This window comes from Phoca vitulina, unplaced genomic scaffold, assembly GCF_004348235.1.
Source record: "Phoca vitulina isolate PV1807 unplaced genomic scaffold, GSC_HSeal_1.0 scaffold38, whole genome shotgun sequence".
NCBI classification, from domain to species: Eukaryota; Metazoa; Chordata; class Mammalia; order Carnivora; family Phocidae; genus Phoca; species Phoca vitulina.
Window position 1 is genome coordinate 6,780,538 of NW_022589741.1, and position 25,289 is coordinate 6,805,826.

Sequence of the window (25,289 nt, forward strand, 5' to 3'; positions counted from 1 at the left end):
ATTTAATTTTAAAAGACTTTAGAGCTTACTGGTTCTGTTCCTTGTGCCATTAGAAGGTTAGAATGATAATGTTATCTTGAATTAGCTGATTGGCGACTGCTGAGGCTATGTCTGTATGATACAAAAATACTCAATCGGTTCAGAAAGAAAAATATATGTATATTACCTGGTTGTGTATATTTTTATTTTATTTTTATACCTTGTATTTATTTAGAACAAAAAAGTTTGATTCTACCTTTCATTTTTCAACTGTTTAATATCTTTATTTTTTTTAAAGATTTTATTTATTTATTCATGAGAGAGAGAGAGAGAGAAGGAGGCAGAGGGAGATGCGGGACTCAATCCCAGGACCTGGGAGCCACCCAGGCGCCCCTTAAAGTAATGAGTTATGTTATGGTTCAGGGCTCAATAAACCTAAGGAGAATGGGAGTCCCCTGTGGACCTACACAAAGGGGCCAGTAACACATCATGTAATTGTGCCCAAGTTGCCAACATATCCCTCTGCGAAATTGGTGTCCCAGAAAGACTGAAAAGAGACAAAGGATGGGTTTATTTAGAATGATAAGGGCGGGCATGTGTCCCCATGTGGAGGGAAAAAAATCAAGCTGAACAGTATTCTTCATTTATTTAATAATTGTTGATTGAGTTCCTCCTAGAGGCACGGCCCTGTAGGACACAGGGATAGACAGGACATGCCCCTGCCTTCAAGGAGCTCCTGTGTGCACACAACTAGCTGGGAACTAACTGGAAATGCACAGGAGGCTGCCAGCCCCCCAGGAGCTTGAACTAGGATTGATAATAGGACAAGACCTGGAAAGACTGAGTGTCAGCGGCCACCAGTGTAGACCGTAGGCACCAGAGCAAGTGCAGGGGGATGAGGAGTGGAGCGGTGAGGAGGGCCTCCCTGCGCGCTGGGATGTGAGATGCGCTTGGAGAGCAGGCATCATCGTCTGGACAGAGAAGGCAGGGAAGGTCATTTGAAGTGAGGAAAAAGCAGCAGTGGCAAGGATCCTGAGCCGGGAACGAGCATTGTTTGGAGGACAGGGAGGAGGTGAACCGGGCCGAAATGGAGGATGGGGAGTCGGATGAGGTTGGATGAGCAGGGTGGTACCGAAAGAGAGGCCTCGGTGCCGGGCCCAGGTGTGCAGACGTGAACTGGGCAACGGGCAACGCTCCGCTTTGATCCAAACAGACGCTTCCTGAATGCTGTGCGGTCTTACCTGCTTTGTGAGAACTACACTGCTTTGTACTTCTAAGTCATGGTTTCCACCTAAAGGAGGGAAGGCACTGAACAATTAAATCAACTGTATTTACTTTGCTCTGAGGAGGGAAACCTCTTACAACAATGGCTCGTGACATGGATTTTAATGAAATTCTCTCTCCCTTGTCTTCATGAATCCCTGTTTTTATAAATAGGTGGGCACAACTCCACCAGAGAATAATTAAGAGCCTCTGTAGAAACAGTGTCGAGTGCCATTTGATAACATTCCGACCCACCACAGCCCTCCACTCTTCTAATGATGACTTCTGGGCTCCTCCACACAGGCGTTTCTCAGGACGGAGAGAAAGCAGAAATTAAATACTCGAAGTTGAACAAAAGGAGATTTGAGCTTCCTGAAATTAGTACTCCAGGCAAGTCCAAGTATGTGAGTTTGAGCTCTCTCTTTTATTATCCAAACTAACAATATGATTGTTTTGGAGGGAGGCATCTTGAGGATGTGGGCAGTTTCCTGATGGCTGGAAAAATATTTACTTTTCCACTAATTAATTGTTGTGTTTTCTCATTTAATTCTGATACTTTACACAACTTCTTTGGCTTAAAAAATAAAGCTGCATTAAGCCCAATTTGGTAGAATTATGCCATATTGTTTTGATGGTTGGTTGATAATAATGATGTTAATATTAATAATAGCTACTTTTTATTGAAAGTCTATCAAGGTCCAGATGCTCCAAGCACCTTATAAGCATGGTCTCACTTAACACTCACAGTCATGCTAGGAAATCATACTCTTTCATTTTACATACAGAGAACTAACGTTGAGAGAAATTAAAATACGCAGTCCCCACTCTGTACACTAGTTTGGGGCCATGAAAACCACAATCTTAATAATCTTAATAACCAATGGGAAACATTGCTATTGTTTTGTGACCTTTAAAATTTTCTCCCAAAAGATTAAGAACTCTATAACTGTCTGTTATAAGTGTAGTGTACAGGGTAATGAAAAAGGGTAAAACTAATATTTTTTTACTATACTACAAGAGAATTAAAGTTTGTTATTTCTTCAGGATAAAAGTATCAAGACTAATTTGAACAGTGATTGCTCCCTTCCTGTCATATAATTTATGATACGTACTCTTTTCATTTTTTTTAAGAGAGAGAGCAAATGTGTGCAAGCATGCGGTGGGGGGTGGGGGGAGGGAGAAGCAGAAGGAGAGAGAGAATCTTAAGCAGGCTCCATGCCCAGCGAGGAGTCCAACATAGGGCTCGATCTCACGACCCTGAGATCATAACCTGAGCTGAAATCGAGTCAGAGGCCTAACTGACTGAGCAACCCAGGTGCCCCAATATATACTCTTTTCTATGTTTGGGTGGACTCCCCACATTTCATCTTTTGTTCTTTTAATGATGTGAAATATCTCTGAATGTTCTTTAAATGTGAAGTTAATTGCTGACACCACTTCTTCTGGGACACCTTCATCCTTCTCATCACAACCACTTTCCTCGTTTCGGTCCATACGTTCACCTTCACTGAGTTCCTCGGGCTGTGTACCTGGAGCATACTGAACAGTGAGTGCCGGTATTCCCAAGGTCAGCTATTTCTTCTACAAACTCCATTTATGCGCAGTTCCACTTTCACTCCCAGTGATATCACTTTCGTTTATTTGCTGCACTTTCATCTTTGTTAGTCAGTTTCCTCTTCTGATTATTCATTTTTGTAAAATTCATCATTGGGGCACAAGAAGGCAACACAACTACACTCTTTACTGCCTGTTGTAAATGGAATAAGAGACGCGTAGTGACCAATCAATCACCCACAAGCTTTGAGAAAATGAGAGGATTGGTTACTGATCATGATGTCCATTTGTTATTTATGATGTGATTTGTGGACTGAGAAGCTAGCAGTCTGTTAAGTTATACAATTACTCATAGTCAATATAGTATGGTAACTTAAATCTGAACCATGTTCTTGAAGGAGTAGGATTATTTAACTAAATTGTGGTAACTTAAATTCATGCATGTCAGAACTGTGCCAAGTAAGGACTTCCTGCAATTGCTTATATTGATATAGCTGATGGTGGTGAGAGAGCCAAGACTTGAATTCAAGTCTGCTTAGCTCCTAAGCCCACTTTGACTAACACCTTGCCATTGATTTAGGATGTATGTCTCCCAAGAGAGAGTAAAGATTTCTTTTCTCTAGAGGCGGCATGGGTGAAGAAGAGATGGAGGGAGGGAGAATAAAGGAAGAAAGAAGGAAGGGGTCAGAAGGGAGAACAGCAAATGGGGAGGGAAAGAGAGCAAAGTGGGAAGGAGGGAAAAGGACAGCAAGGAAGAGAAGGAGAAAGCAAGCCCAAGAGGATGCAGGAACAAGAGAACAAACAGAACAGGCCAGAGCAAAGGAGTGTGACAAAAAAGAAAAGAAATAGGAATGAGAAGAGAACAGAGTTCAGTTTCCCAGCACAGTGACTCAGTGGTCAGTGTGAAATATTAGAATGTTGCTATTTATGGACTGTTCCCTGCCCTCTTCTCTTGCCTAAACTCCGAGCTCCTTAATGACTAAAATGGCATCATTTTCATTTTTCATTTCCTTGTGACTAAAGCACTACCCAACTCAACAATGCATATTATTGAATGAGTTTCAAAAATATCCTACTGCCAACTGGGCATTTTAAATGATCCTGTGCTATTTAATAACCTATGTAAGAATAAAAGTACATAATGTAAAATAATCATCTCACCCATTTACCAAAATAAAGTCTACATGATTAAAGAGGCAAATATAAATTTCTAATCAAAGAAAACCAACAGACCATAGGATTAAAAAAAATTATATCCATCTTTAAAGGAATGACAACTGTAAGAAGAAATAATTCAGTTGTGTAAGTACCTAAAGCTCAGGTACAATAAAGAGTAACATAACTAAAATGCAAAAAACCCCAAAAGACTAAGGAAATATTTACAGCAAACATGAAGGCTTGTAGAAATTGCCAAGAAAATTATCTAGACCCAAAGAGGAAATAAACAAAGGATCTGAAAATAAAGTTCACACAAGAGGAAAAACAATTGCTAAACAAACGTAGAAAATAGTCTCTGAAACCACTCGGCAGAAACAAGGTGATTTCCCCATGCTACATTAACGAGCACTTTAAGTGAAAATTCATAATCCTGATGGAAATATTTTTAAACTGGTACCTGATATATTGCTAGGGACAATTTAAATTTGTTCAGTCCTCTTGAGAAGTAGTTTGGAAATGTATTTTATGAGATTTAAAAAAAAGTTCATACAATTTGACCTAGTAAAATTACTCATAGGATTATCTTAAAGAAAGAATAAGGTATATGAAAAACCCATAAGAATGAATATTTCCATTGTGGTATTATTTACAAAATGAAAATGGAAGTGACAGTTATATAATTGTATGAAACATTATATAGTCATTATAAAATTAATATAAAACAAAATGTTTGTGATAAATGATAAAAGAATAAAACAAAATAGAAAATTTTGTGAATGCCATTCTAAATATATATATGGCATGCTGAATATGTAGGCATAGAAATAAACACCAGAAGACAATATGGCAAAATGAGAGCAGTTGGTTGGAGGTCAGCTAAATTTAGATTTTTTTCTTTTAAAGCTCCTATAATTTTCTTTTAAAGATTTTATTTATTTATTTGAAAGAGAGAAAGAGAGAGAGAACACAAGCAAGGGGAGGGACAGAGGAGAGGGAGAAGCAGTCTCCCCACTGAGCAGGGAGCCTGACACGGGGCTCAATCCCAGGACCCCGAGATCATGACCTGAGCTGAAGGCAGACACTTAACCGACTGAGCCACCCAGGCATCCCAGCTCCCATAATTTTTATAATTATTTTGTACAGTGCCTTAAAAATGGCATATTTTTACATCATATATCTTGGTGAGATCAGTCTTGCCAAAAGTTGACAATAAACTTGAATAAAATGAACTGAAAAAAATGATCAAGCAAAAAATGTTTTTCAGGTAAAAGTTACAATCCATAATAAAAAAGTTTTTTCCTATGCCTTATCATAATAATCTGAATATCAAAAGACAAGGACCTAAGTTAGACCCCAGACAAAAACAAAGAAGACTCTGTTTTTGAAACTTCCTAAGAGGATGCAATATTAAAAATACCTCAAAAGAACATTATTTTTAATGACCATATTTAAGCCCTTTGAAGCCCCAGCTCTATGCCTTTCATCAGTGAGTTAATCCTTTCCAACAGTTTTATATCATTTTTGCCTCAAATTAAACTGTTGCTAACAACCAAACTACTTCCTCTGGATAATCATATAAGTGCCAAATAAAAATGGTGATATAGCTTGATGATGTGATGCTCAAATCACCTACTTGCTGCCTTAGTAATTAATGGAAATAAATGCATGGAAGTACAACATAAAAATATTCTGAGACACGTTATGCTCACAATCAATTGTTTTATTATCCCCAGTGCCTTAGAGTTTCGTGTTATTAATACCAATATATTTTCATCAGTTGAATCAGTAAGGACGTGCTATAATGAATGTTTCATGCTCAGTCTTGAGGATAATAGAAAAAATGACAGACTAAGAAACGACTGGAGTTCCTTCTGCTCTCATCTAAGTCATTATGGTAGCTGCAGCCTTGCTCTCCAGGCAGCACTTTGCTCCCTTCACAGCTCAGTGGCATTTATTGCTCCCTAAAGCTTTGCAGCCTCCCTCACAACAGTCACTGCAGGATGGTAGACTACAGCCCAGCTTTCCTGGGGGGATGGAAGGCTGGGCACCATCAGGGGGTCCTCTAAAGGTGCTCTTGGACCACACAAGAGGGAGACTCTGAGGGCAGCTCTTCTTGTATGGAGAAGGGAAGATAATGTCTCCTCCTAGCAGCAGAGAGATGGGGATCTCATGGCCTGGTTCCTGGAGAAATGACTCAAGGACAGATTCAGCCAAGCACCAGGAGGCCTGGTTTGTGGGCTGCCCAGCTGAAGAAACAGAAAACTGCCATACAGTGTAGTGAGCTCCATGATGAGGGTAAACAATAGTTTATGAGTGCATAGAAACAGTACCCACCACTGTCCTAGAGAAGGCTTCCCAAAGGAAGGAAAAATAAATTGGGATATTAAGAAGGAGTTGGTCAGAAGAAAAATTGGAGAAAGGGAAGGTCCAGGGAGAGGTGAAACTCTGTGCAAATCATCCATACAGTGGTGGATAAAGCAGACAAATTCTCTACCCATAAGATACTATCCAAGAGCGTGTGGGGAAAAGACATATATATATATTATATATAATATATATATACGTATATAATATATATACACATATATATAATATTTAAGAAATATATGTTATATATAAGAAATATATATATATATTGATAAATGCTATGATAAAAAAGAAAGCAGATACAGGGAAGAGAAGATGGGGACTGATATTTTAGGTAAAATTACCATGGAAGACAGCTCTGAGGAAGTGACATTTGAATGAAGTGAGGGGGTAAGACATGTGAATTGGCTTAGGAATTAATGGAAATGAAATGCATGGAAATACCACATTAAAATATTCTGGGTGAAGACTATTCCAAGATGAGAGAACAAGAAGTACTGTCCTGAGTCAGGAGCGTGCTTGGTGTGTTAGAGGAGTGGCATGAAGACCAGTGGTTGAGATGGGAGTAGGAAAGGCAGCCTGGGTCTGGGTCTCATAGACTTTGGTCTTACAGACTTTGGTAAAAACTTCTTTGAAAACTAGCTTTGGCTGCTGTGTGAAGCAAAGCGGGGGGGTGTGGGGTCCATATAAGAAAATGAGAAGGCAGGCTTGGAGGTGATCATCCAGCAGAGACGGTGGTGGTGTGGATTGAGGTGGCAGCAGAGAGTCAGATTCCAGATGTATTCTGAAGGTGCCAATGACAGGATTTGCTGGTGAAGTGCGAGAGAAGGATGAGGATGACATGCCAACATTTGTCATCTAAACTGAGTGAACAGTGATCCCACTTTACTGAGATAAACACAGAAGGAGAAACAGGATTGGGAGCACTGGGAATCATGGGTTCAGTTCTAGGAAAGTGAAGTTGGAGATGTGGATTGGACCTCCGAAGTTCGGCTACTTTTTAGGACATACATACTTTGAGTTCAAGAGAAGAGTCCAGCGTCAAGTATACATTTGGAAGCTGTCAAAGTAAGAGAGTATTTAGAGAAATGGGTGTTATCACTTAGGAAGTAAGAGCAGACAGAGAGAGACCAAAGGACTGAGCCCCAGCCCACCCAGCCATACCTGCAGGTTGGGAAGAAAAGAGGATTTCAACTAAGGAACTTGGAAACGAGTAAAAACCTAAAGAGCATGACTTAGAAACTGAACAAAGAAAGTGTTTCTGAAAGGAGGGAATTTATCCATTGAGTCTCGTGTCCCTACGATGGGGATTGACCATTGGATTTAGCAGCATGGAGGTCTTTGGCGATCTTTGAACCTGTGGTGAGGGGGTGGGGGCAAAAGCCTGACTAGACCAGAAAAAAGGGAGGAAAGGAAGTGGACGCACTAAATATAGACAATTTGGTGAGAATTTTTGCAACAAAGAAGAGCAGAGGAATGAAGTGATAGCTAGAGGGGGACATTTGGTCCAGAAAAGATGGTTTTTTTTAAGACAGGAAATATCACAAAATATTTTAATGCTAATAGAAAACAATAAGTAGTCAAGGGAAATTGATGGTCCAAAGGAAAGGGGAGAGTTGAAGAAGCCAAGCCTTTGTGAGGATGAAAGAGAATGGGATGGAGGCAGAAGAAGACAGGCTGAGCCAAGACCTGGGCAAGGCCCATTTTTGCAGGGCCCCTGGGGAAGAGTCAGCAGACAGGTGCACATGCTCAGAGGTGGGCGGAGCAGAAGGCTGAGCGCTGAAGGAACCGGAAGGAGTTCTGCTAGGCTGGAGCCTGGGGCGTAAGGAGGGCAGTTGTCCAATAAATGCATGACGCCTTCAGCTCATCAGTCCAAGAGGAGTTGTGAGACACTGATTTTATCAGGTCACGGCTTGGATTTGAAAGAACTGCTTGGAGGGATTTCCCAGGGTGCTTCGTGCCAAAGTAGCAGAACTGGAATAATTGGACGGCCCCCCAACATGCCTGCGTGAAATGATGATGATGCGTTAACAGGTGCAGTGCGTCAGGCGTTCCTCTAAGCATGTTGTATGTATCGGCCCACTGTATCCTGACAACACGTCGGGGAAGGAAGCCCTGTTCTTATTCTACAAATGATCAAACTGAGACGCAAGAGGTTAAATAACTTGCCTGAGGTCGCATGGCTGGCAAACACATGGCAGCGCGGGGACTTCAACCAGCGGTTCTGATGCAAGAGCCCAAGCTCGCAGTCATTTGCCGGCCTGCCCTCTGACCAGCAACCACTTCAAAGTCAAGGTCTGTTAAATTTCTTTTTTTTTTTTTTTTTAAAGTCACGCTCGTTCATAGTCTTTCCTTTACTGCGGAACCTGCACAAGGTTTGTGCTCAGGGCGTGACTGGGAGGCAGGCAGGAGCAGCGTGACCTGGGGGCGTCCTGCGGGACAGGGGCGCTCCCGCTTGCCCCGGCTGGAGCCCGTCTGTGGCCTGGCTCCCCCAGAGCCCATGCTCTTCCCGACTGGGCCTCGCAGCCTCCCTGCTGTCTCCTCGAGAGCATCCGCCCAAGCCACCGGATGCGGGGGGCAAACACGGGTGTGCTGTAAGCAGCCATACTCACCCCGCGGTCTGTGCGCTCCCTTCCGCTCCCCAGATGTCCACACGGCGAACGTGGGCTCTGGACAATGGGCGCTGAGTAGAAGCCACAGTGGCATCTGTCAGTCCCAGCCCAAAGCCATTCATTAGGAGTCCTTCTGCCTCTCCATGCCGCTCTGTTCCTACATGGGCAACCACAGAGTCCCTTGTTCCAGATGACGTTACTCCTGGGTGGAGGAGGGCCTCCTAACCCACACCAGACTTTATGTGAATGAGAAATATGCTTTTGGTGAGATGAGCTACTAAGTTTTAGGGGACTTTGTATCGAGGCAGTTCTCACTAATGACCTTGATTAATAAAGTGGGCAAGTGACTCTCAGTCGCCAACATTGTCCCCTAGGAGGCCGAGCTGCTGCCTCCCCTGGAGAGGGTGATGGAACGAAAGAAGGAGGGCTGAGCCCAGAAGACACTCAGGCAGCCAGGGCGGCAGAAAGAAGAAAGGGGCTTTGGTTAAAGTCTGTTTTGTTGAAAGAAACAGATTACCTCATGGTAATTTAAGTAAAGGGGGACATTACTTTAAAAGTAGTATTTCTCAGGACAAAAGAAGGATGAAGCATCTTTGGACCAGACAAGGATAGACTGAAGGTTCCGTGTCCTCAGGAGTCTCGTGATTTCTCCCCTCCCTTCTCTCCAGCTCCCTTTTTTCTTTCCTCATCTGGCTTCCTCTGCTTCCTGCGACCCCACGTAGGGACAGCAGTCCTGATGTCACCTGGTCTTTCATGAGTGCTTGCTGTCATCAGCTGGCTCAGTCTCTCGCAATTGCAAATGCCTCTGAGAGAGAATCCTATCGGTTCATCCAACCTCCCTGTGGGTCCCCTTGAACTACGTGGCCACGGTCCTCCGTTCAGTTAGTCCTGGCCAGAAGCCGGTGTGGGTGGGGCAACTTCGAACCAGGGACTGGGCAGAGACTTTTCATGAGTTTGCCACAGAAGAGAATTTCTGTGACCAAATTGCTAAAATATCTTAAGAGCTTAAGGGAAGCATTATTACTTATGGAGAGGAAAAGACAAAGTCCGAATAGAAAGAAAAAGAATCTCAGGCCAGAAGGAGGACAGAATGCAGACAAAAGCCTCATGATGGAGTTAGAGCCAGACTCAAGAGGCAGGGTGGCTGCGGAGGGTGCCGACCTATCATGATGCTAAAGCACCATCAGAATAGATTGAATGTATGGGACCAGTTAATTCAGGCTTCCGCACATGACATCCCACATAACCGGGAAATGTAAATTGGTTCCACTGCTGCTGATCTAGGCAGTGTCCTTGAATGAGATTTAAAAAATAGTACTCCTCACCAGGGCATAGGTGACCCCGTTGAGCATTTTTGCAAGTTGCATAATGCAGCTAAAACCCCGAACCAGCCCACTAACAGTTGCCTGAGATCAACCCTCAGAATCAGCAACATCTGAAAACTGTATCATGCGTGACATGAACTATTTAGCAAAAACAAATGGTTTATTTTTATACACATTTCACGTCTTTAATGTCTCCCAAGGAAAGCACATCTGCTTCAGGAAATCACAAATGAAAGCTGAAAAGAGAACTATAGAAAAGCGTTTTTTACAGAATTGTTTTCACAACATCGACTCTGTCTCTGCCTGGGGGAAATGATTTAGTAAGTGAATTTTTCTCGGGATAAAATATATGTTAATAGAAAATCAGTTTATCCTTACCTTTATTAAATGTTTAGAGAATATCAGTTTTAAAGGCTGCCAAATGACTGGCCTGTCTGGGGATGTATCCTGGTTCAGCCCCCTGCGGCTGGCACAAACAGGAGATAGTCACCATCGCGTGCGTGGTGATCATGCAGATAATGATGGGAAATCAGACTCCCCCAGGAGATGGGGGCGAGAAAACAGGGCGAGATTGTAATCACTACCCTGTATGGTATAAAATGTCGATCCCCAACTTGCCAGAAGACTCCTGCAGAGGAAAATTGGGGACACTGTTAGAGTTAATAATTTAATCTTGTAGTCATACTTATTTTAGGTTTAAAGGCAAATTTTCTGAGATGAGGAAAGAATACCCACCCAAGAGACTCTCTTTATCCTCACATCCGAACATGGTAAACACAGGCCCCAAAACTTCTCCACACTATATAAACAAACCTCCACAGACATTTAAGTGATAGTTTCTTACCAATACAGTAAATTTAAATTTCCCACTCTTTTCTCTTTTTTTCTGGAATCTTTGATATCCCTTACCTAGTGTTATCCTGAGGTGGTAAACATTCTCTTTAATTCAATTTGCTGGTTATTTGCTTCAGTAAGTCGAACTATTTATGGAGAATCTACTACGAGACAGTATGCATGGAGTACTAGGCATTACAGAGACTACAATGTCCAGCAAGAGTGTAGTGTCTAGTAGTGAATATCACCTCTCAGTCGTGGCTGGGAGAGGAACCAGCAGCAGTCATGATTTGGAATTAGATGCACACAGTGGGAGAGACCCACATGCCAGCTCTGGAATGAAGTCCAGTGCAACAAGAAAACAGGACCCTAAGGAATGCTCGCCAGCCCCCGGACCAGGAGGACAAATGTCCAGCAAGACAGCGGGAATGCAGCGCCAGGGAATTCCAAAGCAGGTGAAGGTAGACACTGGGGAAGTCAGGAGCAAGGGCTGGGAAGTAGGGCCCTGACCCTCGGGCGGAGGCCAACGGTAACCCCAGGCAGGGATGCTGAGGCTGGGGGGCGGGGGACACCTATGTGCTAGCCAGAGGAGAGAGTGTGTCCAGAGAAGTCCCAGAAGCCTGGGACAGAAATGTGGAGAATACTGTCCTAATGTGAGGAAGTCATAAAGCAGAGGCACTGAAGAAGGCGGCAGAGGGCTGCATGTCACAGAAACCGACTGGAAGCGAGAGTTTTAAGAGGACACGTTGGTCACCAGAAAGGGCAAGGAGATCAGTCAGAGAATGAGCCGTCGGGCTGGCATGCGGCAGGCGCTGGAGGCCTGGAAAGCCCGGTGGGGACTGGCGGAGACAGCTGCCTGAGCAGTTCTGTCCCGTGCTTGACGATCCTGGCAGATCCGCATGAAGGGCATCCTCATGGCAAACGCCACACTCATCGAAGGTGAGTTGCATTTTCTTCTTGAGAGTCCGCTCACCTGACTCCCAAGTGTATGAATGGAGTCACTTTGAATTTCGACAGAAATTGGTGTTTGTTTCCAAATAGAATGGGGATTTTTTTCTAATCTTGCTATGGTGAGAGCTCAGTAACGCACTGAATTTAATTCCTTCCTGTGATCAATCATTTTATGACAGGGAGATGTCTAAATTTCCACTTGGATCAACTACAGGGATAGGCTCACAGAACAGGGACCGTCAGCTGGGGCCCGTGTGCGGTCAGATGCGGGGCTGTGGGCCGACGGCCGCCCTGCAGGAGCTGCGCCTGTGATGTTTGGTCTCAGCTCACAGACTCTGTAGACACAGCTCAAGGATGGCCCGTGGGCAGATAGTGGGGGACCGAGAGCACAGGAAGTCCCAGGACCCACCCGCGCACGTGATGACAAGTGAACGCACCCCCTCCTTGGACCTTTTGGTGTGGGAGTTCGAAGATCTTTTTTTAAGATTTTATTTATTTATTTAGAGAGAGAGTGTGCTCGAGAGTAGGGGGTGGGGGGGGAGGGTGCAGAGGGAGAGCAAGTGAGAGACTCGCAAGCAGACTCTGTGCTGAGCACTGAGCCAGATGTGGGGTTCGATCTCTCGACCCTGAGATCATGACCTGAGCAGAAATCAAGAGTCGGAGGCTCAACTGACAGAGCCACCCAGGCACCCCTGAAAGATGTTTTTTTAAAAGGCCAGTCTTTGTCAGTCACACCTCATGACATACCTATATTTTTTAAAAGTTAGAAGCTCTGGGGGTGCCTGAGTGGCTCAGTCAGTTAAGGGTCTGCCTTCGGCTCAGGTCATGATCTTGGGGTCCTGGGATCGAGCCCCGCATCAGGCTCTCTGCTCAGAGGGGAGTCTGCTTCTCCCTCTCCCTCTGCCCCTCCCTCAGCTGTAATGTGCTCTCACTTGCTTGCTCTCTCTCTCAAATACATAAATAAAATCTTAAAAAAAAAAAAAGGTTAGAAGCTTTAAGTCTAAAACCCTGCCCCATTACGGGCACAGGCACATGCTCAGTCAGTGGAAGTATCGCCATTATTATCAACAAGCAGATCTTTATCCCTCCAGCCTTAGCAAATACAGCATTCCAATTAAGGAGAGCACTATGGACTAATGGAAATGGGGGATTTAATGCTTGGCTGTTCGATGCATTTTGTGCAAAGAGCGGTAAAGTTGGCAGAGAAAGAGGCTGGCGGCTGAGATCATGGTACCACTCACAGAAAATGCCCAGGGAAGATCCCTACCCAGGGATCCACCAGAATTTCAGGACCCAAAGTGGCAGTTCTGAGAGTCAGTCCTTGTTTTGATCCATCTTTCCTAGGAATTGAAGAAGGAAGGACGGAGGGAGGGAGGAAGGGAGGGAGGGAGGGAGGGAGGGAGGGAGAGAGAAAGAAAGAAAGCCTTAAACTACTAAACCATTGAGAAGAACTGAAGGGAAAGAAATCTCTCATAAAAACCAAAATTACAGAAGCAGTTGAACTGTGAAATCCAACCAAAAGAAAAAAGAATGAACTCTACAGACACCTTTTAGGGTCCACCACATCCAGCCAGTTAAGGCATGAATTATGTCACACATGTTCTGCTGGTCTAGCTAAAGTATGAGCTTCAGGGGCATAACTTGCTGAAAAAGTGAGAGAAAATTATGGTTTTTGAAAGCTGATCACGCACCCAGTCTGTTGACATTTGCTCCAGGATTTTATATACCACCAGCTGAGAGCCTTGAGTATTTTTCACTATAAATGCCTGAGTGAATGTACTGTGTCTCCTGGCCTTGGAGGCCAGACAGTCCCCTTAAATTACCCAGGGCTTAGATGGGAGCCAGGGTAGAGAACAGTACTCAGCTGAATTTAAAAAGTCGAGCTTGGAGTTTATAATCCCTTTAGCCCTAAGGGATGTTGGCTAAAACAGCCCTGGGCAAAACTCCCTGGCCAGTGGAAGAGAAATCTGAGAAGGAAAACAGGAAGGAAAAGTAGGAGAAAGGAAAAGTAAGAAGAGAATACAGAAGACATTAGTCAAGTGATTTGGCTACAAGTAAAGAAATCTCTCCAGGCTAGACTGAACCAAGAAAAGCCAGAGAATTACTATAGGGAGCTGAGCACGCCCAAGGTACCCCAGGGTCACCGTCCATCAGGATGGACAGTGTCATGGCAGGTGTTGTGTTCCTTCCTGCTGGGTGGGACCAGTGTCTGTACATTTCAGTTTTGACGGCCCAAGTCAGGTCAAGGGTCGATCTGGCTAGGGAGTGGAGGAAGGGGAGCAGATATGCTGAGAAGAAGCATGGGTCATCAGGGACCTCCCCTGAGGGTAAGCAGTTCTCAGCGAACAGGGGTCAACCTGCTGCCCAGTGCTTATGCACCGTGTAGAAGAAGGGAGAAGGATGGGCCAGAGAAAGAGGAATCCTCCACTGACAGTATCTCAGCCACTGATGATTACTTACGGCAAAGACTTTATCTAAGATGGCATTTAAGAGACAAGGAAATTGGAAATGACCCAGATGCCCATCGAAATGTGAATTTGTCAACGGAATGTGGTATATACATACAACAGAACATTATTCAGCCTCAGAAAGGAAGAGAATGCTCATACATATTACAACATGGGTTAACCTTACAAACATTGCTAAGTGAACAAATAAACCAGACACAAAAGGACAATTATTGTAGGATTCCACTCACATGAGGTACCTAGAGCAGTCAGATTCATGGAGACAGGAAGTCTTACCACAATTAAAAAAGAGAGAGAGAGAGACAAGGGAACCAATATGTATGTTATGGTGAAGGGAGCCGTCAAATAGAGAGCAATGTACATCCAGGACATTTCATTAGAACTTTTTCTGTAAAGAGCAGGTGAACGTTTTTCCTAGGTCCACAGAAGCCCGTACCACACACTTTGCTTAAATCCAGACACCAGTCGTTTAGAGTTTGCGTATGCCACTCATCTCCTTGTTTTCTTGCACTTTCTTCGGTCCCCTGCAGAGACTACAAAGCACCCAGAATAGACAACACCAGCACTGAGTGTCTGCCTCGCATAAAGCCCCAAAGCTAGATCCTCCCCTTTCCCATCTTCTCCCCGGTCACAGTCCTGAAGAATCCAGGAGCCACAGAGCCCTGGGGAAGGGGGCAGGACAGGTTTCTAAAGACTGGGCAGACCTGGTCCAGAGGAGGCCCAGTGTTTCAAGCTTGCATGAGAAATTGAAGTTTTGATGTAAGAAGTGGACTGGACTTGAGATGAGCCTGTTTCTCCATCCCAGGAAGTGACAGGAATGTGCCCGAACCATTACTGAGTAGAGGGAAAGGGAGTTTCAGCAGACCAGATTGGAAAGGGAACGTTGACAAAAGATGACACTGCTTCCCACTTGCATCCTCCTAAATGCAGCTTGCTCAGTAGCTGACTTTAGCTCACATTTAATCTTTATTTAAAAAAAAAAAAAGATTATTTATTTGAGAGAGAGAGAGAGCGAGAGCATGCGAGTGTGAACCAGGGGAGGGGCAGAGGGGGAGAGGGAGAGAGAAAGAATCTTCAAGCAGATTCCCTGCTGAGTGCAGAGACCGACGTGGGGCTCGATCCCGTGACCCTGAGATCATGACCTGAGCCAAAACCAAGAGCTGGACATTTAACCGACTGAGCCACCCAGGCCCCCCTCACATTTAATCTTTATGGCAATCTTTAAAAGATAGAGATTATTATACCCTGTACATACAAGAAACCCAAGATTCAAGGAAGTAAATTAATTTACCCACGGTCGGTCCCATAAACAATTTGAAGGGCCGGTGTCTAAAGCCTATACCTTTCCCATTTTGCGATGCTGCCCATATTAATGTACTCAGTGTTGAACAATACTCTTAATGAGCTAGCAGATGAGTATGCAAAGGACAGGAATGCTAGGACACTGTTGTTGGGGGTGTTTTCTGTGAAGCAGCCTGGCAATGACTGTGAGCCACACAGGGCTGCCGAGGAGATCAGTTTGGCCTCCAAAATGAGGTTTTCTGGAACGCAGGGTCTGAGGGGCTGTCACAATTAAGCAGAGGCCCAGCCGGCACCGCACGTGTTTCTAAGGTTTGTCTTTGAGTTCCGTCCTCGTTCAGTGGGTGAGTAGAGTACCGGTAGGCACGTGGCGAGGTGAGCCTGTGTTGCTCCAGTGTCGGTCGCCTGAACTGGGGTTCAGTACAGTCACCCTGAGTGACAGTTCCCAGGCTCAATGGTGGCCTGAGGTGTTTTCAGTAAGCAACAGGTTCTCCCTGTTCTCCAGACTGCCGTATTTAGAGTCCTCACGTCCCCAGATCCTCCCTCCTCCTTCTTTCGATGTCACTGATGGCTTTATCCTCCCCAGAAAGCCACTGTCGGAGGAGGTGGTGAGAACATGAGGCCATTATGGCTTTTGTTTTGTTTTGTCTTCAGCTGCCTCCTCTGTGTCCTTATGCCTTGTGCCGTGGGAGAGCATCCCCTCCTCCAGTTCTCTCGTTCAGCTCAGATTTCTGAAAGCCTGAGGTTCTGAACAGCCTATGGGTGTTCCTTTCCCACCGTGCATGTCACCTATCTCTTGGGAACTGTTCAGTTCTCTTTCCTTCCCCCAACTGGCTCATGAAAGATCCAAGAAGCAAGAAGTGCTTCAAAGGACAAGCTCCCCAACCCGTGTCAGCTCTGCTTAGCTCTCAGGATTTCGCCAAAGGTCGGCACTGGGAGTTCAGAGTCTTGCAGTCCTGCAGCAGGGAAGGCCGGGAGTTCTTGATCCTGACTGCATGCTAGAATCACCCAGGGAAGTGCTAAAACATACCGGATGCCACCCCAAACTCACTGTCCTGGGATTAGGGCGTTATTGTAAAGCCTATTGTAAAGCCTCCCAGGTGCTTCTAGTATTCAGCCAGCATTGCAAACCACGTCTCAAGGCTGTGGCTGCTCAAAGGTAGAGCCCAAGGCCGGTCGGTGAGCTTGTCACCCACAGGAGACCAGAAGAAGCTTACGCCAGCATCGAGCATGTTCAGCTGGCATTTTCTTTGTGGCAAGATCGCCTCAGTGAAAGAGACAGTTCATTGATCTACCGTCAGGTGAAAGCTCCTCATCTCTAACAAAAACTTTGGAAGCTGGTTTCTTTGAATAGCACTTCTGTGGGCCTGTCCAGCAGATCTTTGGAATCATTCCTTTTATGCAGCTTATTTTGAGCCTGGGCACTTAATCTAAACATTTATTGTTATAGTGCTGAGTACCGTGTACCGAGCAGATTCTAAATGTCTATAGAATATTCTAGCATCGTTTGAACTTCTTCTGCCACAAAAGTGCATATTGTTGTCAGGTCATTACAATGTGCAAGTGACCGAATGCTGACCGGAGACATGGTGAGTAGGGAAGGGCTTTGGAGTGATTCTAGCTCGATGGCATAGATGGGCTCTCCCTTCTCTTCCCCTTACACATTCTCTCTCCTCCTCTCTTCTACCAGATGGTTTTAGGAGCAGACAGGAAAGTCACTGACCAATATAGAAAAATACAGAGAATCTCAAGACAGACCCTTCCCCTCCACCACCAAACCAGAGCCACTGCTCATAAGTAAGTAAATAAATAAATAAATAAAATAAAATAAAATAAAACAAAAAATTCTTTCTTCTGGATCATGAAGGCTTGGTTGGAGTGAAAGGGGTATATTTCAAGTGTTCCCAGAACATGTGAAACCTAATGAACCACCAATTTAAATAAAAGATAGAAGAGAGTAAAATACTGTAGGGACTGGAGTCACGATAAGCATTTAGTAGGGAAAGGGCAGACTGCACATACACAGGAGGCCCCTCAAGAGTGGCACGAGAAGAGGATCTCTGCATTTGGAACAAGACCTCATTTTGTGTCCTGGGTCTCTCTCTCTCTTTATATTCATTTGACAGTGTTTGTTAATATATCCGCACTTTAGCGTCCACATTGGTAAATGGATCACAGAGCATTTGCCGCCGGATTGTGGGGAGGTTTCAATGAGATAATGTGCACAAAAGCACTTAGTACAGTGCCTCACACTGAGTTAGTCTCTGTTCATTCAGTGGACAAAAATCTTTTGTCAGGCACTGTACAAGGCACCAAGCCTGGTGGGGGGCCTCACAATGTGCCCTCATGCAGCTTAGAGTCAGGTGGGGGGAGACGGAGAAGAATCATGTTATTGGAGACATAAATACATCAATTAACATACCATTCCAAATGGAGACAAGGAGAATGAGCAAACATAATCAAGATGCCTTACCGTGTTTAGAGGATTAAGAAGCACTTCCCCACAGAAGTGATGTCTAAGCCAAGAAACCAACTTGGTGTGAGAGAAGGACAGTGTATAGCTGTAGAACCAAGACTAAGATAAGAGTAAGATTCCCTCTCATGAGGGACTCTTAGTTGTGATGTCGACTCAATTTAAATGAGCCGAAATCAAAAAGGAGTAGACAGGCTCACGTGACTGGGAAGTCCAAGATTTGGCACTGGCTTCCAGCACTGACCCAAACAAACACTCCACTCACTTGTCTCTTCTTCATCTCCTGACTCACTTGTCTTCTGCATGAGCTATATTCTCAGGCAGGCTTTCTCCACATGGTAGAAAAGGTCAATCCTAGAGGTAGACTTAGAAGCTCTTATCTCAGAAGATGGAAGACCCTCCTTCTCCTAGGATTCATATTAAGTGCTAAACTAGGGCTCTCACTGACCCCTACTGTGGGGATAATGCCCAATTCTGAGCCAATCACTGGAGTACTCGGATGTGCCAGGTGGGGGTCTCATGCTCTTCCTGTGTAGGGAAGATGGAGCTAAGTGATCGGAAACCCACTGCGTTGGGGAGAGGCATTTCTGAAAGAGGGCGTTGGGTGGGAGAGGTAGCAGATATCCACTGCAGGGAGATTCATGGCACATTAAACATTTTGGTCTCCATCCTAAGAGCAATGGAAACTACTTAAGGATTTTAAACAATGTGGTAAAATCTGTACTTTGATACAAATCACCCTAAGTGCAATGAGGATAATGAATTGGATGAGGCACCATAGATGTGGGAGACGAGTTGGGCTCTTTCAGACTGGGGATGATGATAACTTGGATTAGGGTTGCACAAGCATAGCTATAAATAAGGAGATAGGATGAAAATATTTAGAGGGTAAAGTCAACAGTAGTTAAAGAGTAGTCAAGAGTAGGAAAGAGAAAGGGAGTGGGAGAACCAACCTATGAGGAAGACGGTGACTGAGATCTGGAGTATGTTGAGGTTGGGGTACCTTGGAGACATCCAAGTGGAAAAGATGAACAGGAAGTTGGCATTCTATATGGGCTGGAGGTATAATTTTTGAAGATATTGATCGACTGCTGGTAGTCAAAGCTATGAGTATGGATGAGATTCACTAGAAGGGTGGGAGGTCTGTGGTAGAAGAAACATAATACCATAAATACATGTTTACATGGTTTGGGCTGGGGCAGACTGGTCCTACTCATTTACTCAGATTCCCAGTTTTCTCTTTGTAGGGACACATCTTCCTTTTGTTCTATATGCTCACCTACAGCATGTTTCCTAATTTGACCCTTTTAATGGGGATGTTTTCACAGATTATTTTAAATTGCTACACAAACAACAAATTACAAAGATTGAATGTACACGTAAAGAGGTTATTGTTGTAATCAAACAGAGCCTGCAACAGAGTTAATCAGGTGCATGTCTTAATGCTATGCATAGTTTTTATTATGCTGCATACAAATTAGTCTCAAATGGTAAGCAGTTCACAACAATGACTGTAATCAGTATCACTGTTACAGCCAAACCAAATCATATTTTTAGTTTATCTCTTTTTTGCTTGATTACTTGTCATCTTTGTTACTGTTGACCTTGTTTCTTGTGCATCGTTCTACCTCGCATATGTGTACACACACACACACACACACACAATCATTCATCAGTGGCTAGAGTTACCCTATTCCTGACATTCTCTTATCATAGTAGAATAGGTTAGGTTAGGTTGAGGCAAGATGACAGACCCAAAATCATAGTGGCTTACAACAACAAAAGTTTATTCATTGATAATTAGATAGGTAGAAGATAGATAGATAGATAGATAGATAGATAGATAGATAGATAAGATAGATGATAGACAGACAGACAGACAGATGAATCTACTGTGTAGCTCTCCTTCCTGCTGTCTGTGCCCTGGGACCCACGCCGATGGAGTCGTCTCTCCTGGGACTCAGTACAGTCATTGTGGAAAATGGAACAGAGGGAACACATGGACTGTGACATGCTCACCCCTAGGACGACTTCTCCGAAGTGACACCAACAACTAACACTCCCTTCATCGGCTGCTTCGAGTTGCATGGCTAGGCAGTGGGGCGGGGGAGAGAATGCTTTCCCAGGAAGGGCAGCAAATACTTTGAACAATAGCACTTTTTATTATCGTTCCTGTTCTGTAACCACTGCTCTGAGCCCAACTCTGAGGACGTTCTGCTCTCACACTTACTGACATCTCAGCAGTCCTCTCCCGAATCCTCATACCGGATGGCTTCTAAAGCAACTACGCCCTGCCTCCTAAGTCTGCGGGTGTCCCGGCCACTGGGTGGTTTATGTAGCAGAAATTCTGGGCCATGAGGCTATGGGTTGGCTGTCCAGCAATCACCATAATGTGGAGGTGGTGGTAACAGTGATCGCAGTGGTGAATCAGAGAGAGGAATATAGAGCAGTAAAAACATAGATGAGGGGAAAGAATCCATTGAGGTCATGGTTAATGTTTGAGGTCAGTGCAAAGTGTCAACAGGGAAATTATTCCTTTGGATAGCCTAAAATAACTAAAATATTTATTTTTAGGACAACTCTAGGTACAAGATGAATTTAGGGACCAGCACAAGATTTCCCTTATTCATTAGATTTTAGCAAGTATTAGAAATAGTATTCCAACCCACATTAGTTTACACTGCATAACCTTGGTTCCCTATCACTACCCCTACCCATCCATCTCCCCACTCCTTCCTATGCCTATTAGAGCCCATGCCTCATCTGGCAGACTATTCTGCACTGTGCCCCTTTTCCCAATGCCTGCCTTTACCAGCAGGAGATCCACTTCTTCACTTGTGGCCCTCCTAGATATCTCTGATGGCCCGTAGATGACCATCCCATGGGATAAAGCATCCTTCACAAAGAAAGGCGTGTCGAGTATGGAGAAGGGTGGTTTACAGCTCTTCTCCTATTCTATCAAAGGATAATGGTGATATAGACCAGTGCTTGCTTTTCTTGGGAGAAGACTCAGAAAGCAATGGGGTCTTGGAACCCAAGAGTGAAAAAACACTCATGAAGATCAAGAGTCAGAAAGGGAGACTAAGGAAACAACCATCTTGCTAACATGACCATTTTTCTGCCATTTTCCTTGCCGAGGCTGGTTATTGTCTGTGTGTGCAGGGGAGGAGAACATTCTGTGAGTGTGAGGGGGGATGGTGTTCCATGTGGTAGACTAGGGTACAAAGCAGGAGCTATGAGCCTCATGGACGGGGATTAGCAAGACGCTGCACACTAGACTGGCCACAGAGTGTCAGATATTCTGGTCTTTGGGCAGTTTCTTGTGGACTTGTCAGGTCCAGCTTCTGACTGACCTTAATTCTAAAATCCCTTGGCAGTTTCTGTTCATGCCAGTAGCTTACTTGGAGTTCTTGCCTGACCCTGTTAGGACTTTTTTTTTTTTTTTTTTTTTTTTTTTAGAGATTTCTGCTTCCTGTAGATTCTGTTGTGTTTGGTGTATACAGGATAATTATTGAAGGGGACTGGCTTTTGACAGCCCAATTTGTGGCTTCTGTATGATGCTGACAATTCTCAGACTTGTCTGGTATTTCTGTCTAAAGCTATTAGACCCCTGACCAATTAATTGTCTTCTTCATGTGCATAGTTAGATGACCTGAATTTCCATGTAATTGGATCCCTGAGACAGTGAAATTTTGTAGATCAATTTTAGACATTTGTTGGATATGTCTCCTCTCGAGATGTTTATAAAAATACTATTTAGTTTAAAAAAATACAATTCAGCCACTTTCAAATTAGAAAACCTTGGAATTACTGTGTCAAAGTACTCACATCCGTGAGAGCCATTTCCATCAATACCCAGTCCTATTTCTTGTCGTTTCTGTAATATTGTCCAATTAAGAACAATGTGAAACAAGAAGTGCTCCAAGATGCTGATTCTAATTCCCATCAGCAGCAAAGGTCAGTGCTCGTTTCATCTAATTCCCCTTCTCTGGGTCTGAAACCTAGTGTTGCTGTGCAGTTGAGCAATCCAGTTATACAAATGCAGCTTCTTGGCCATAAAAATCTAAAATGATCAATGCTGGGTTTCACATTAATTTTTCAAGTGCTTTGGTTGCTCTAAGTTATGAGAACATCATGTCAAGTCATCTTCTTTGAGACAGACATTGCCCTTCTAATTTCCCATCGATTTTTAGTCTGTCGATCAGTTAGTCTGGTTTATTTTAGAAAATCGCTAGGTAGAGCAGAGGCGTTTCTCAATTAAGTATCTGTCAATTTTATTTCATATGGCTCTTCAAATGGTCAAACTCGTTTCTCCTCCTATGTCTGACTGGAGGCTGGTCTGTTTTCAGAGGTGCTAGTCAGGTCCCCTGAATTGCCAGATGAGAAGTTCACCTTCAAAAGCATCCCGGTGCCATCCTAAAGAAAGTTTGCCCCAAATAATTAGACTATGGTGTTCAATATTGTCAGAAAACTGAGAACAAGACAGCAGGAATCTGGTTAGAGTGTAGACCACTATTTCTCTTGGGTGGGGGGTGGTGCTTAAGGCTTAAACTGTAGACATGTACTGTCTCACAGTTCTGGGGGCTGGGAGGCTGACATCAAGGTGTCAACAGGGCTGGTTCCTTCAGAAGCATTGAAGGGGGAATCTGCTCCTGCCTCCTCTCTCCTTCCTTGACTCGTAGATGCATCACCCCGTCTCTGCCTTCATGTACACAGACTTCTCCCTGGGTGAGTCTGTCTCTTCACGTGGCTACCTTTCCTTTGTGTGTCTGTGTTCCTGCTTTTCCCTTACAAGGACACCAGTCATTGGATTAGGACCCATCCTACTCCCATATGATCTCATCTTAACTAATTATCTTTCCAAATTCATATAGATTTACATGCTTTGCATAATCATACAGATTATGTCATTTCACGTTTCCACTTCAGGTTCACCTCCTCAGAGAGGCCTTCCTTGGCATGCTAAAACTAGCATGCTCTTCTCTCCTACTTGGTCCCCTTACTCTGTTTCATTTTCTTGATAGCATTTCTCCTGATCTGGAACTATCTGACATATGGATATGTTTGTTCCTTGTTTCTTATTTATCATAAGGACTAAAAAGTCATTTCTATGAAAGTGGCAACTTGGTTTATTTGGGTCACCATCATATCCCTGTCACCTTTTATATAATAAGCATCAAACAACTCTTTGTTTAAGAAATGAATGAACATCCCTTCAGTCCATACAGGAGCGATTTGTGACTGTGCTATTGGAAAAGCCAGATAGTGAGCTCACTGCCTCGATTTAACCATGGTCAGAGTAGACTAGGTGGTCATACAACTTAAAGACAGGTAGTAAACCTCAATCATAAATTTTAATTATTCTTATAAATAAATATTAGAGGGGCACCTGGGTGGCTCAGTCGGTTAAGCATCTGCCTTCGGCTCAGATCATGATCCCAGGGTCCTGGGGATCACATTGGGCTCCCTGCTCAGCGGGGAGCCTGCTTCTCCCTCTCTCACCTACTCATGCTCTATCTCTAGTTCTCTCTCAAATAAATAAATAAAATCTTTAAAAAAATAAAAATAAATAAATATTAGAAAGTGTCCCAGTAGTCTGTTTCCTAATTTATCCTTCCTCAGTGGAGAAACGAAATTACTTAAATTAGCTTTTCTCTACTCCTTACCTGGTATAAGTCATCATCTGCTACTGGCAAGTAGAAATCTGGCTCCTTTGCAGGATGCATTAAATTATGGCTCATCTATTCAAATGAGTAATAATAAACATACATATTTATTGTATGGAATATCAAGATTTATCATTTCTTGGAGTCAATATTGATTTCTACTTCTCTTGACTCAAATTCCTTTTCTTTAGTCAGTGTATTTAGAGAGTTGTCTCACCAGTCACCAATACTGGCTTTCATTGGGAGTCAAAATTAAAAGGATGGATCTATCTTCTCATGGCTTCTGGATCATAAAAGGAAATGCATGCTATCAAGGTAGATGCTGCTACCCTGGAGGAAGGCACCGTCCTGGCGTGGGCGTGTGGGAAAGCAGGGAGGCCCAATCACAGATGCACATATCCTCCCTTCCTCTTTGTGGGCATTTACTTCTTTATGTAAATTGTCTTCATCTGCTCAAAAAATATGTAAGTCATTGTCAATATAATGCACAGTTAATCGTTGCAGTTGGAGAATAGCAGCAAATGACATACATAACAGAAATTGTAAACCTTATGGCTAAAGACACAACATGAGGTTAATTTTCCAACATTGTAAAACAGCCAGCAAATCCATAAATCAGGGCTCTGGATGCACATCTTTTGTGAACAATCTGTGATTAATTTATGTGAGGCACATAAACATTAGAAGTGTCAGTATATAAAGGAAGACTAAATCAATTCTCTGTTTTGGTTACATAATCTCATTCATTCACCATAATTCTATCTAGGTGAAAAGTTTTGAGTTGAAACAACCAATTGGTTATAGCCATCAAAAATACAATGTGAAATTAATTGACATTGCTCCATGAAGAATGGGAGGGGAGCAGATTACTCGGTGAAGCGTGGCATTCTTGATAGTTATTCCGCACATTAACCACAGAACCGTCACATCCAGGATTTTGAAATATAACACAGGCCAAGGGGAAAAAAGTAATGACCTTTCAGAAGGGAACCTTGCATCCATTTCCTGGCAAAGACACAAAATAGGCTGCAAGGACTTAGAAGGATTTATTTACGTATATATGTACATATAGCCACACCTTTCAAGCCTTGGTGGAAAAAAATCTCCTTTAAAGGGATCTTTACTCTGGGGAAGAGACTTTACAGAGTTTTACTTGGCTGTCAGTTTAGGAATTCATTCTAGGATGGCTGATACTCACAAACAAATTATTCTGAAGCAATTATTTAAACTGTACATTTACAGGAATTGAATATTCAGGTACAGAAAAGTGAAGGAAGGAGGAGTTGCCTGTATTCCCACATTTGCTGTTTGAAATGTACAGAGGCAGGAAGAATTTCAGT

At 43.6% G+C, this 25,289-nt stretch overlaps 1 long non-coding RNA gene across 1 annotated transcript in view; it reads left to right on the forward strand.

Moving 5' to 3' along the window:
• LOC116646906 overlaps positions 1-25,289 on the forward strand; it is a 618,727-nt gene that overhangs the window by 567,634 nt on the left and 25,804 nt on the right. The window contains exon 6 of the long non-coding RNA XR_004302238.1: positions 1,546-1,642. This is a non-coding gene — a long non-coding RNA (uncharacterized LOC116646906). The remainder of the gene's footprint in view (positions 1-1,545; positions 1,643-25,289) is intronic.